The sequence below is a fragment of the Falco punctatus genome, assembly GCF_963210335.1.
Source record: "Falco punctatus genome assembly, chromosome: 6".
Taxonomy (NCBI): Eukaryota; Metazoa; Chordata; class Aves; order Falconiformes; family Falconidae; genus Falco; species Falco punctatus.
The window spans coordinates 86156181-86168870 of NC_137585.1; the positions used below are offsets into that span (position 1 = coordinate 86156181).

The following is a 12690-nucleotide window of genomic DNA, read 5'->3' on the forward strand; positions in this document are numbered from 1 at the left end:
CCCCCGAGCCTCCTTTTCTCCAGACTAAACAACCCCAGTTCCCTCACTCATTCCTCAGAAGACCTATTCTCCAGACCCTTTCACCAGCTTCGTTGCCCATCTCTGGACATGCTCCAGCACCTCTATGTCTTTCTTGAAGTGAGGGGCCCAAAACTGAACACAATTATTTGAGGTGCAGCCTCACCAGTGCTGAGTACAAGAGGACAATCACTTCCCTAGTCCTGCTGGCCACGCTATTTCTGAAACAAGCCAGGATGGTATTGGCCTTGGCCCCCCAGGCACGCCGCTGGCTGTTACTTTCAGTCGGCTGTCAGCCAGCACCCCCAGGTCCTTTCCCACCAGGAAGCTTTCCAGCCACTCCTCCCCAGGCCTGTAGTGTTGCATGGGGTTGTTACAACCCAACTGCAGGACCCAGCACTGAGTTTTGTTGAACTTAACCTGACCTCTTTAACCTTACCTCCTTTCTACCTAACTCTCAAGTATCCTGGTTAGTCCAAGAGCAAGTATACGTCATGGCATGCCTTTCTTCTCGAAGATAGCATTCTCCTTAAATACGTAAGGAAACCTAGAAAACTGCTATAACAGACTTGACCTTGGTTGGGATCATTTCAGGTAGTCTGCTACCTTCGTAGACATCTGTTTTCAGCTTTTCAAGATGCAATTGGACAGTGTACTAGATAAACTCATCCAGACTCCCTTTTTGGTTGGACCAGATGATCTTTTGAGGTCCCTTCCAACCTGAGCTGTTCTGTGATCCTATGATATTTCCCTGCCTTTTACAACAGAAGATTAAATTAATATCTAGAAGCCCTTTTAAACCACACAATATATCTTTGCTATTTTCTTTAATTTCTTCTTACATACCTTAACACTTAAATTTTATCTACTAGCGTTTTCATGCTGAGTGTATTCTCTTGCTCGTAGGTTTCTAACCCTTAGAACCTATCTTGTGCCTTTTGTAGTCCTTCTAGAACCTCAGACTATCGTTTTTATTATCAATTATTTTTTTTATTCTTTCTCAAAAATACGAAAAGACCAAACTGTACATTTGGAGTGTTCTGCGGATTTTTTTTTTTATTTTCCACATGCAGAAAAACCTCTCCCTTTCTGGAAAGCTCCTTCTGCTGTCCCAGGGCATAGCACAGTACTCCTCAGAGCAGGATGAGTTAATCAGTGACAAATTCTAAGTGTCATTACTTCATGTTACACCATATTGACTCCTTTCATTTTCCCCCTAATATTTGTGAGGGACTTTTTAGCTGTAGAATATGCCTATGCACTTCGGTTTCTTTAGGAATAGATTGCCTGGAGAGACTCTGAAGTGTCTGACATGCTAGAAAATAATTTGTCAGGAATGGTGGGGATATAATTGATTTTATATTGGTCAGGGAAATAAAGAATATGACATTTTGGAGTCTTTCTGTTTAGTCCTGGACTCTATTTCACTCCCGGATTACTAATTATACTCTTCCCTCTCCCCATGAAGCTCTTCTATTCTTTTTTGTAATCTTTTGCATATTATTTCATTCATTCTACATCAAGTCCTGCTGTGGACTCACGAACCAGAAAGTCTTTCTTCACTATACCTTTCCTCTTGTACAGACTTTCTTCCTTGTGAGATTAACCATTCCATTCTCTTTCGTGCTGCTGATCCTTCACTACTATATCAAACCAAGCCCGAGTTTTTGGCTTGTTTTCCGCACAAGACTCTAACTATTTTAATGCATAATGATCTTTAATTTCATGAAGACTTTAATCCCTTACTGTAACTTTAGTTTTATGATGTGATGGCGGCTTTGCTATATATTACTTTAAAAGGAAAATAACCTCTAACAATGTCTTTTTCTTTTTTTCTTTTTTCTTTTTTTTTTTTTTTAATTTTTGCCTAGGAAAGTTTCTAATTCATTTTATATCTCCCTTTTCTGGATAATAGCTTGTACTATAGCCTGAAACACCTGAAACCTTATTTCCTTTCCAAGTAAAATCTGAAAATTCTTTAACCTTCTTAAGAATCAGCTCCTCTTTTTTTTTTTTTTTTTATTATTTATTCCATGATTAGCAGCTCATTTTCACTCCCAAATAATTTTGATTTTTTTTGTAGATTTGTTTCATGAATGTCTGTATCCTGATTGAATCTATTCAATACCAATTTTTTTTCAATCTCTTTGTTACTCATTTTTGACATTTAATATTTGAGAAATCTGGCTTAGAGCATGAGTTTACCAAAAACCTTTCTAGTATGTTTTATTTCCTACCATAGTTTTCCTGTATGTTAAGATTCTCCCAGTTGTTTTTTTTTTCTCTGAGGAAAAGGGTTGTCAAAAAGCCTCCTTCCGTAAGGCGTCCATTCCACAGACAAGGTGAAAACTGGAAAGTCATGGGTATCATCAGTGTTTATAGAATACACCATCTTGCCCTTGTAAATCCAGATACAGACATCTGCTTGCTGTGATAACCTCATGTGTGGTCTCCTTTCTCTTTCATCTAGGTTATAAAGCTGTTAAACATCACACAAAGACAGAAATATATAAATTACGAGGATTATTTTGTACTTGGCCAATTCAGTTCCCTGTCAAGAGCACAGCCTAATACTGGTATAATCTCAGTCTCTCCTGCAGTTTGCTTTTCATACAAAGCTTTATTTTTCAAGGCTCAAAGTGTTTTAGACTAATTAAGGTCTTCAGACTTGATATAGGCCATCTGGGTGAAACTCAGTCACCTGCATTGCATACACCATAACAAATCATCTGACATGGCTTTTTGGCTTTATATTTTGTGAAAGTCTCAAAATGTATTAAAAACTGAGCGCACAACTTGAATCTGAAGTCTTTAAATTTAGGAATAAATATTCAGCTCCAAATTCTATGGTTATATCAACAAAGTTGTACAGTCTTGAAACCAGTCACCCTTGACTGAAAGTGATTGACAGTGAGGATAGGCTTATTGGTGACAAGATTTTGAAATGTGTGTATCCAGCAGCAGGTACCCACAGGTCACAGCTCTTGGTGCCTTGGCCAGAACTTTGTGATTGAACAACTTGAAGACCAGTCGCTGACCAGTGTCTCACCTCAAAGCAATTGAGCTAATCTGATCTGATTTTTCATTCCAGAAGAATACTCCTACCATCCATATTCTACTCAGTGGAAATACCTGTAGACTATTCCATGGAGAGACATACGTTTTCAGGGGAAAAATAAAGGGAGAAAGTAATGTTAGAGATAAGGAGCCCAATATCGAAGATTGCTAGAAAAGAGGCAAAAGAAACATTACAGAGTAGATTTTTAAATTTAAGGAGAACATAAACGCACAAACATAATTGCTAATCAGATTATCTTGAGTATTAATGACTAATGAATAACATTGATAAACAATGTAAGGTTTGTTTTTTGTTTGAACAGTAAATCAATATACATATTTTTTTATTTAAATCATTTCTAGGAATTGTTGTCTCATATTTCTTCCGTAAAGCTGTAACTAAAGCCCATTCTGGGTAGTCCTTCTGTGCTTATTTGTTTTTGGTAAATTTCATCAACAGAAAATATTGGGGTTATTTTTTTTTGTTGTTCATCTATAATGAAAATTCCTCTTTATATTGGAAATGTCTCCCACCATCTATTTTGTACATTATTTTTGATACATCAGCTTGTTAAGAAAAAAATAAAGAGATTCAAGTTTAAAAAGGAATAAAAGACAATGAGACTTTAACCAGTTCTGGGAATTTTGTGTACCCTCCCAAATAGGCCCTAAAGATGTTGACAGAATTAGACATATTTATATTGCATTGTATTTCAGTGGACTGAATTAATATGTCTTTTTACCATTCAATGAATAAATACAGAAATTTAGAGAAATTAGATATTAGCTGAAGTAATGGAAGAAAAGTTTCGTCAGTATTACATTGTTTAAAAGTATAAATTGTCTGGTTTGTACAGATTAGTAAAAACCAGAAGAGAACATGAAAAATATAACACAATATGTACTGACAATAGGTACTTTCAGTTCAGATATTTAAAAAAAAAAGAAATAGGATTAGGCCAACTTAGATTATCTGTAGGTCTAAACATAGTAGGAAACATAGTTCTCCTTGCCAATATTTCTTCCTAAAATTTCATAACTTTTACTCAAAGGCTTAACTAAATAACTTTTGTACTGTGTCAAGGAATGTTACTCAGTAGCTCGAGCCATTTCAGACAAACTGTTCCTAGACCCCTGGCCTATAAGTAAGTTCCCTAGGGTTTTTTTTTTACTTCCTCACATTAATTCTAGTTACCTGTCCTTACTTTACCCTGAGTAAGGGTAAATACTTCGGGGTGTGGGGAGCAGTGTGGGGGGTGGTGGCAAATGATACAGTTAGCCTTTGTTTAATAGTTAGATGGAATTCTTTTATTTTAGTATCGTGAGCATAATCACTGTAACAGCCTCTTTTACATTTGGATTCAGGAAAGTGTCCATCTTCCAGCAAACTTCTAATCAATAGTACTTAAACACACAGATAATTCCATGCTACTTTAATTACTAAACTGACTATTCCATTCAACTGGACAATTTATGTGAGCAAAGGCTGGAATACACTATGAAGAACATAATAAAATTACTCTCCATTTTTTATGGCCTAAACCCATGGACAGTAGTGTAGGATACACTGGTTTAACACTAGAAGACAGTTATAATTAGCTGTTATTGCAATAATCACTCCAGGGCCACCTGCTGTAATCTAGTAATTTACGAAATATGAGGCAATCCCTCACCAGAAAAGGAGAATGTGTTTGGTATAAGGAAGAGATAAAAGACATGAAATCATAACTATGTCATGGCTGGATGCCACTTTCATTGTCTAAAAGTAGAGTTTCTTATAATGTAAAAATTAATCCTGTTGGCTCAGAGACATGTAACATATGCAGAAAATCCAGTCCATTCCTCTTAAATTCAACAAATTCTGAATTTCGCGCATCACAGGGCAGCAATGCTCATTAGCAGTTAATAATATCTAAATTTGGAATATGTAAATGTGTAAAGACAAAAAGTGGCTTAATGAGGATGAGGATCCTTGCTGTCACTCTTTTAAGATATGTATTGATGAAACACTGAGAACACCAGTGTTTTAATTTGGTTTCTTTACTAAGTCAGAAATCATGTTAATGATTGATTGCTTTTATAAGAATGAAAATTTGTGTCCCTGAGTAGTCAGTGTACTGCTGAAGCAAACATAATGGGTCCTGTTAGTTTGCGTTCGTAAAGCAATGACTCCTTCAAAAACAAACATGACAGAGAGAGCAATACACATAGCACAAGAAAACTTGGGGAAAAATAAAATATTCTTGCTGTATTATAGTAACAATGGAATGAGTGACAGGATGTTTTGTCTGTTTTTTCGTATGGAGCATGGATGTCATTCTGAGAAATACCAGTTAATTGGAGCACTGTTAAATATGGAGTAATTCCAGTAATACTCCAGTGCTGGCCTAAGCTGCAAAGTAGAGCACAGTCAGTAAATGACAATAAAGAAAAGTTGACTGCTGTGAATGTAATTTTAACAGGCTGTCAAAATACCTTTTGTATTAAATTCTGGTTCTGACACCACATCCTTAATTTTAATTATTGATTCAATCTGTCAAAATTTTAGTGCTGACCACTGCTAGATGTTCCTTCACAATCTGGATAACCAAAAGGATCCATTTATTCAGGGACTCCTATATAGATGTTACATTTTTTGTTGTGTATGTGAATAAATGGCATGGAAAGAATGAAATACTATGCAAACTGGAAAGTACTGGAGTAGAGTTTTGGCAAGGGAAGCAGACTGTAGGATTTAAAATAACAAATAGGGATTGTTTTCTGTGTAGGCCAAACATGCATTGCCTGAGATAACGTTTCCTAGCAGACTCCCCTCCTAGTGGTGCTGTTGAGAGAGACTGGGATGAGAATGTACTTTTGAAATCAGTTACACGTTATTTTTTCCACTGTAAAAGATATGTTTTATTTTATATATAAGCAAGTAATGTTTTAAATTGTGGGTATCAGAAATACTGCACCATTGCATTTCTCTTCAGTAAATTCCAGACAAATTCTCCTGTGAGTCCACTACAATGAAAAAAACTGCTCAAGTTGCATTCAGGTTCTGTAATGTCCATGTACCCCTTTGATTTAATTATGCCTTGCAAACTTGTATCTACATCACACAATTGAAAATTGAATTATTGCAGTTTCTTAGAAGTAACCATATTTCCAGGCACCTGGGAATAAAATTAAAAAAAAAAAAAAAAAAAAAAAAAAAAAAAAAAAAAAAGGAAAGAAAATAGCCAACACGATGTAAAAAGACCAGATCTCCAGATCTTCAATGCATATTTGAAATTGTCATAATTTTTATTTCTGCATACCTAAACTAACATTCTCAGATCATTCTAACTGTCCCACCATTGCATGGAGGGGAAGAGAAAAGAGCATGGGGTTCCTGGGACACCTGGTTTTTCAGAGCCCAGTTTCACAGCTGGGTGCAGACAGCCACACAGGTGCAGTTTTTGTGCACCGATCTAGAACTGCACAATGGCATTAGCAGAGTGTTCAGTGCACACTAAGCTATCTGTCCTCTCGGTGAAGTTTATTGACTCAGGATTAACAACTGTTCTGCTGCAGCAGTCCAGCTCAGAGCTCAATCATAGTGGACACATACCTTTTACACCCAGGTATGTAGATTTACCCTCAGGCAATATGCCCTAAATAATGGATTCCTAGCACTGGATTTCATGTTTCTGTTCTTTGGAAGGAAAAAAAAAAAACAAACTTTCTCTTCAGATAAGTTTCCTGTAACTTCTATGTCTGGCCAAGCCAAAGAAAACATCTTCTCCATCAGCGGAATTCAAGTCATTTCACATAACAGCTACTTAAAAACTACATACATATGTGACAGGCAATGTAATTTGTGTTAGGTTGTAACAGCTTTGTGAATCCTCAGCTGCACATACTGTTACTAAATCTCAGCATTCCCACTTCGATCTTAATATCCTAACATCTTAGCATGTTCATTGGAAAGAAGAACACAGTATCTTGATTCAGTGCTTAGGCAGCCTACGATCTGAGGACTAGAAAGTGTTGCTGAAAATATTCTCATGAAGAAGAAAGAGATTATTTCTCCTGCACTAAAAAAAGTGATCATTAAGAGATGTGGGGAAATGTGCAATATAGGGAATTTACTTATTCTACTTGGCTAATAAAAAATATTTGGCTAACATTAAAGAGTGGTCTGAACTCTGAACTTTTAACTCATGGCTTGAGCTGAATCTCAGTATAAAAGGCTGTTCCCCCAGAAACAAGGTGCATTTTTCTGTGAGCATATGGCAGGTTCTAGGCATAAGGAAACTAGCCCTTGATAAAATTCAGTGGGAACATCTGTTCAAAGAACCTACTTGGAAAGTAGCCCAGACATTTGGACAAACCTCAGTGCAGTGTCCAGCTGCTTGCAGTGCTGAATAACGTAGAAGAAAAAAGCCAGGAGACAGAAGCAAAGCTGGCTAATACATGTCACATCTCCATGGATTCCCAAGCCTACAAAAAAGTGGAATTTTTTACTAGGGAAGATAAGAAACACTTTTAAATGCAGGGAAAAGAACCAAGAATCTAACTTTAACTGGGTTGGTTTTCCATGTAGCTAAAAATCCTTCTGACTCAGTAAAAATCAAAGGAACCAAGAACATAAAATATGATTATGTACTGTGACTTGTTCCAATTTAGATATACAGAATTGAAAATGCCACCTTTCATAGCAATTGCCCAAATTGTGTCAAAAGAAATCGACGCCCTTCTTTCAGACAACAGTTAACAAGTAAAGTAGAATTTTCGTTGTAGTACATTTGGGAAGGATGTGTATGCAAATATTATGATGAAGGTAAATTTTAATATTGCACAAAAAATAATTTGCAGTGCAACTAAGAACTTTTGCTTTCAACATGCAAATTGCCAAAGCTTTCTTTACAAGCAAGAGGGAGGACATGGTGATGGAGGAGAATATAAAATAAAAATCCTGATAGAGGATTTTTTAGTCACTAGGCTACTGTGTTATACTGTTACTAAGGAGAAGACAGTCACACATGCAGGATGCTTTAATTAAAATCTGTATTTTCATAGCAAGGCAGGATGCTGATTTAGGTCAGGCTGGTATAAAGTGAATCACTGCTAAATTTTTATCTATGTATCAGATGCGTCTGCTGACTTTCTAAGGCGTTATCTGCCTGAAAGATCATGAGATGGCCTTTTTGTTAACTTTGGTTAAAGCTGATTTGCTATAATGATTTGTGGTTTCCTGTACATGAAAACTGTGGTGTATGATGTTTTAAACTGTTCTCTTCTGCTCCTCAGCAAGACCTAACATAAAAAGATTTAGTGAGAAAAATGTAAACAGAATTCCTCCACAAATCTGCTTTATCCAAAACTCCCTCCTCTATTCATGTTCACTACACAGAAGTCCCTGTCCTCATTGCCCCACTCACACCCTGCCATTACTTTGAAGTCCCAGCCAAAACACCCATGGAAATGCTGAACCCCTTTGGGCATCAGCCTTTAAGTCCAAGGCACATGACAGCCCTGATGTGCAGCCTGTGGAACTAGGGAAGAAGGTCCCACTGCTCTGCTGTTTTGGTCAGTGGGATCATTTTGTGGTCTTGGAGCCAGGAGGAATCCTAGTGGCAGGTAACGGTTTGGATTTTGGCATTTGACTTTTCCTTATGAAAGTTTTGCACTGTCCTCTCTCCTCACCTCCCTCCCCAATCTCTTTCTCTAGGGCTGGCAAACTCTTGGCTACCATGCTGTTTCCTGAGGCCCCTTCTCAATACCTTTCAGACTAGTTCATTATTTCTTGGACATCATGTATGAGAAAAAGCCTAACAATAAAAGGCATAGTTAAAACAGCTCAGCAGCCTTTAATCTATGTATGCTGCTATTTTGGGGTCCAGACCTGATAACAACAAAATACAACCATGATTTATTTTCTTTTCCTTTTCAGAGGGCCAAAGAAGAACAAAATTATAATCAGTCAGGTGTGCAAATAATGCTTGTACGATAGCAGCACTGACAGCTCCCATCTGTGATTAAGCTTCCCTTTTAGTAAGCTGTACCAACACATATTCTGAATCACCCTGCAGAATCTAAAGTTAAAATAAGCCAATAGCAATGAAACAGACTGCTGGAACTGGTTTTAGCTAAGAAGTCAGGCGTTCAAAAAAGGAACAGCAGTGGTTCAGTCGTTAGTGATTCAGGTGAAAATGCATTATCCACTGCTACGTAATAAATATTCTGGATTTTCTTAATCATGATGAGCATCAGAAATAAATATTATGTTGTGGGCAGCTGTTGACAGACCTTAGCCTCCTGTATTTCAAGCTGGCCAGATGTGAGCCAGCTCAGATGCTGAAGTCATGTAGCCACAGCATCACAACACTAGGGCTGAGCCAGCCAAAGTGCCTTTCTACAGGATACTTATATCTGGCTGTCTGTTGGAGCAGACATGCCTAGACTAGTTTTTTGATGCTTTATACAGGGGTTACAGGACACTAAGGCTAGCTCTGGTTCAAATGACCCTTGGAAACACAAAAACTAACAGCCCAAGGTTATCTTGTTTTGCCTGCTGTTGCCCAAATCTTATGAAACACTTTGAAATTTATTATGGTTTCCATCTGAAACTATTAAAACCCCTCCTAAGTAGGCAAAATTCAGCCAAGAATGTCCCAAAAACTGAACAGACCTCAAGAAACATGTTTGCAAACCCGCACAAACATCTGGATTTTAACAAATGACAAATCTAGAATATTTAGCCAAATGCCAGCTTTTGTTAAAGACATTTCTTGGAACTGTAAACGGTTACTCATTTGATAGACAGCATCTGTTACATTTTCATGAACTTTGAACATAAGTTCCCCACTTCCTGGATGGTTTCACAACTTGATGGCAACCTCCCTTTGGTGTTTATTCTCATTGTCTTGCCATATTTGTATACACAAGATCAGTCTGTTACAGATTCAGAAAAACAATCTCCTGGGGCATCCAGCAGTAGTCCATTTTGCCTTGTATTTGTTCTCCAATTAAGCCTGTAATCCTATGAGTGAATGATTCTAATATAATTAATCAGAACTGCATGCATTCAAATCACTGCTGTGGACAAACAGTAACACAGTTGTGTTAAAAGTCATTCACAGAACAGCTAAGTCCAGCTACAGCTGCAGAACTTTTAAAAAGGGAGGGGGGTGTGGAGATCTGGGTTTTGAGAGGAAACTTTGTAAAATCTAAAACTGCAGATTGTCTGCTCACTATTAGCAGTGTGCTGGGCTGACACCCAAAACCAGATAAATGTTTTCAATCACTGTTGGTGCCATTGTAGGAATAGCAAGCAGCTGATAAAAGCCTTTTGATCTACTTCTTCCAAGCCTACTATTAACTCTCTCTTGTCCTTCAGCATATGTAATCTGAATGTTTAAATCCAATACATTTTGAAGATTAGTCATCCAAGAGAGAAAGAAAAATTGTTATAAAGGATTTCTATTACACGTCTAAAAAAGTGGTGAAAAAGACGTACTTGAGATCTTGACTGCTCTGTTCTGCTTCCTTGTGCTGTAACAGCACTTTGCTGTGCAGGCTGGAATAACTCTTTCTACTCTTCCAGTTGGATGAATGGAAGAGGAAAGGATTATTTTTGTGAGCTACAGGTTAAATGGGGTAACATACAGCTTTCTAATAATCCCAAGCCTAATAAAAATTAAGATGTACAATAAAGACTTCTAATAGTGCACATCATACAGACACCTGATCTCACCGCCACAAGCCCCTACACAGAATACATTCTGGGTGTTGGAAAAGAAGAGGCCTGTCCCATGCACGTACTGTGATACCTAAACTGCTACATCTTTATTCACCAACATCTATGAATCTGATTCTTCAAGTCCAAGCTGCATTTTCACAAACAATTTATTTTGAATAAAAAAACTGAACAAGTTTATTTTCTGAAATTAATGCCCCACTGAGGTGGTAGCAACATCATCACTGGCAACTGATACCTTGATTTAGTGAAGCACTGCTGCAACTTGAAAACTGCTTGTACTGCTTTGAATAAGGAAGGAGGTACACTAGGAAATGCTGAGACTGTTTTCTTCTCATTTAGGTTCATGTGCATAACCTGGGATTAAATATTATGAGTATTATGTGGTGACTTTGCATTTTGCAGTGTGCATCAGAATCAGGAGATAATTTAATTTATAAGAAACTCTTTGAAGGAGGGGAGCAAAATGTGGAGTTTGGAAATGGATTTTCTGTTTTAGATTTGTCCCTGCGCTTACCCCAGGATGATTCAGTACCTGTTTTCATTTTTCTGGATACTACCCTTACAATGACATTAAATTAGCTGTTCCATCTATCCTGTTTGTGTGACCTGATGCAAGTGAATTTCAAATCACACTGGAAGAATATATACAACTGGCCAATATTTTCAAAACTTCATAGCAAATACAAAAGTTTGTACTGATGTATTTTAAAGAGGTCTGACTTTCCAAGAATGCATTCTTCCTAATGTGGGATTAGTACTTCAGGTACCTATAACTATCTCAATTTGCAAAGCAAGGTGGAAGATTCAGAATCTGCTCAAGAAAATGATGAAAAGAAACAATGTTCCCCCTACTTTTTTCAATTAAAGATAATTAGATTGTTTAAAAGCTTAAGGGCAGTTCTTGAAGAGATAGGCTACTGGTATCAGTAACATTTCTAAAATCTAAGTCAAAAGTGTTGATCTCAAGGATGTTGTCTCCAAGGTTCATACTCAACAGCTACTCAGGGCTTGCTGCTTGCCCGAGAACCAAGGCAAGCTCTTTATTTAACATTACTAAGTGTTACTAAATGTTGCTGCACATCCGAATTATTGACAGCTATCTTTTAGAAACTGATAGCAGCCACCTTTGGCACGTAATGTTTTTTCATTGGCTGCCAAAATAGATTAAGGAGGTAAGAAATTGTGTCAGAATCTTTCCCAATGTATCTTATGAAAATACAGACAAATATTTTATTTACCAAATTTATTTAATACCCACCAGTTTCCATTAAAAAATATTTTTTCTGCCTTTTTTTCTCGGAAAATACTGATAAGTGGTATATCCAAATACCACGATTAAGGTGCCTGAGCTGTTTGCAGGCTAGTAGCCCATTTGGTCTGACTAGGGCATGTATATATGTGTGGATATTTATTTGCTGTCCTGTTAAAGTCCACCCATGGACATAGACTAAAGAGGTGGTTTAAATGGCTCCTGATGGATGACTTCTCTTGAACGGTACTAACATCCTGAATGCAGAATAAGAACATTTATAGGAATATATGGTAACATATTCAATAGGTTAAATTATTTTTTTTCCTGCATTTCTAACTGACTTAGACCTGCCAGAATTTAATTATTGAAGTTGATATAATGTAATTATTGAAGAACTGTCTGTCAAAATATTCTGAGATCTGCTAAATTAATCCATAAGAACTCTGAACACTGTATGAAGTATGAACTTTGTATGTATGAACTTTAAAAATTGTATGAACTCTATGTACTGTCTCTTTCTTGCATAGAAAGGTCTAGTAACAGTAGTAATAATAAGTTGAACACACTTTCTGATTATAAACAGAAGGCAATAAAAGGGCTTAATTTGTTTTGTTATTCCTAATTAAAGAAGATA

The 12690-nt window shown here is 36.9% G+C and overlaps 2 long non-coding RNA genes across 2 annotated transcripts in view; one reads left to right on the forward strand and one right to left on the reverse strand.

The window, feature by feature from the left end:
- LOC308066563 overlaps positions 1–12690 on the forward strand; it is a 25732-nt gene continuing 13042 nt past the window's right edge. The window contains exon 1 of the long non-coding RNA XR_013929202.1: positions 1–8682. This is a non-coding gene — a long non-coding RNA (uncharacterized lncRNA). The remainder of the gene's footprint in view (positions 8683–12690) is intronic.
- The window catches only part of LOC308066565, a 46101-nt gene continuing 36958 nt past the window's right edge, over positions 3548–12690 (reverse strand). Inside the window, exon 2 of the long non-coding RNA XR_013929204.1 lies at positions 3548–12690. This exon is cut by the window's right edge and continues 31894 nt beyond it. This is a non-coding gene — a long non-coding RNA (uncharacterized lncRNA).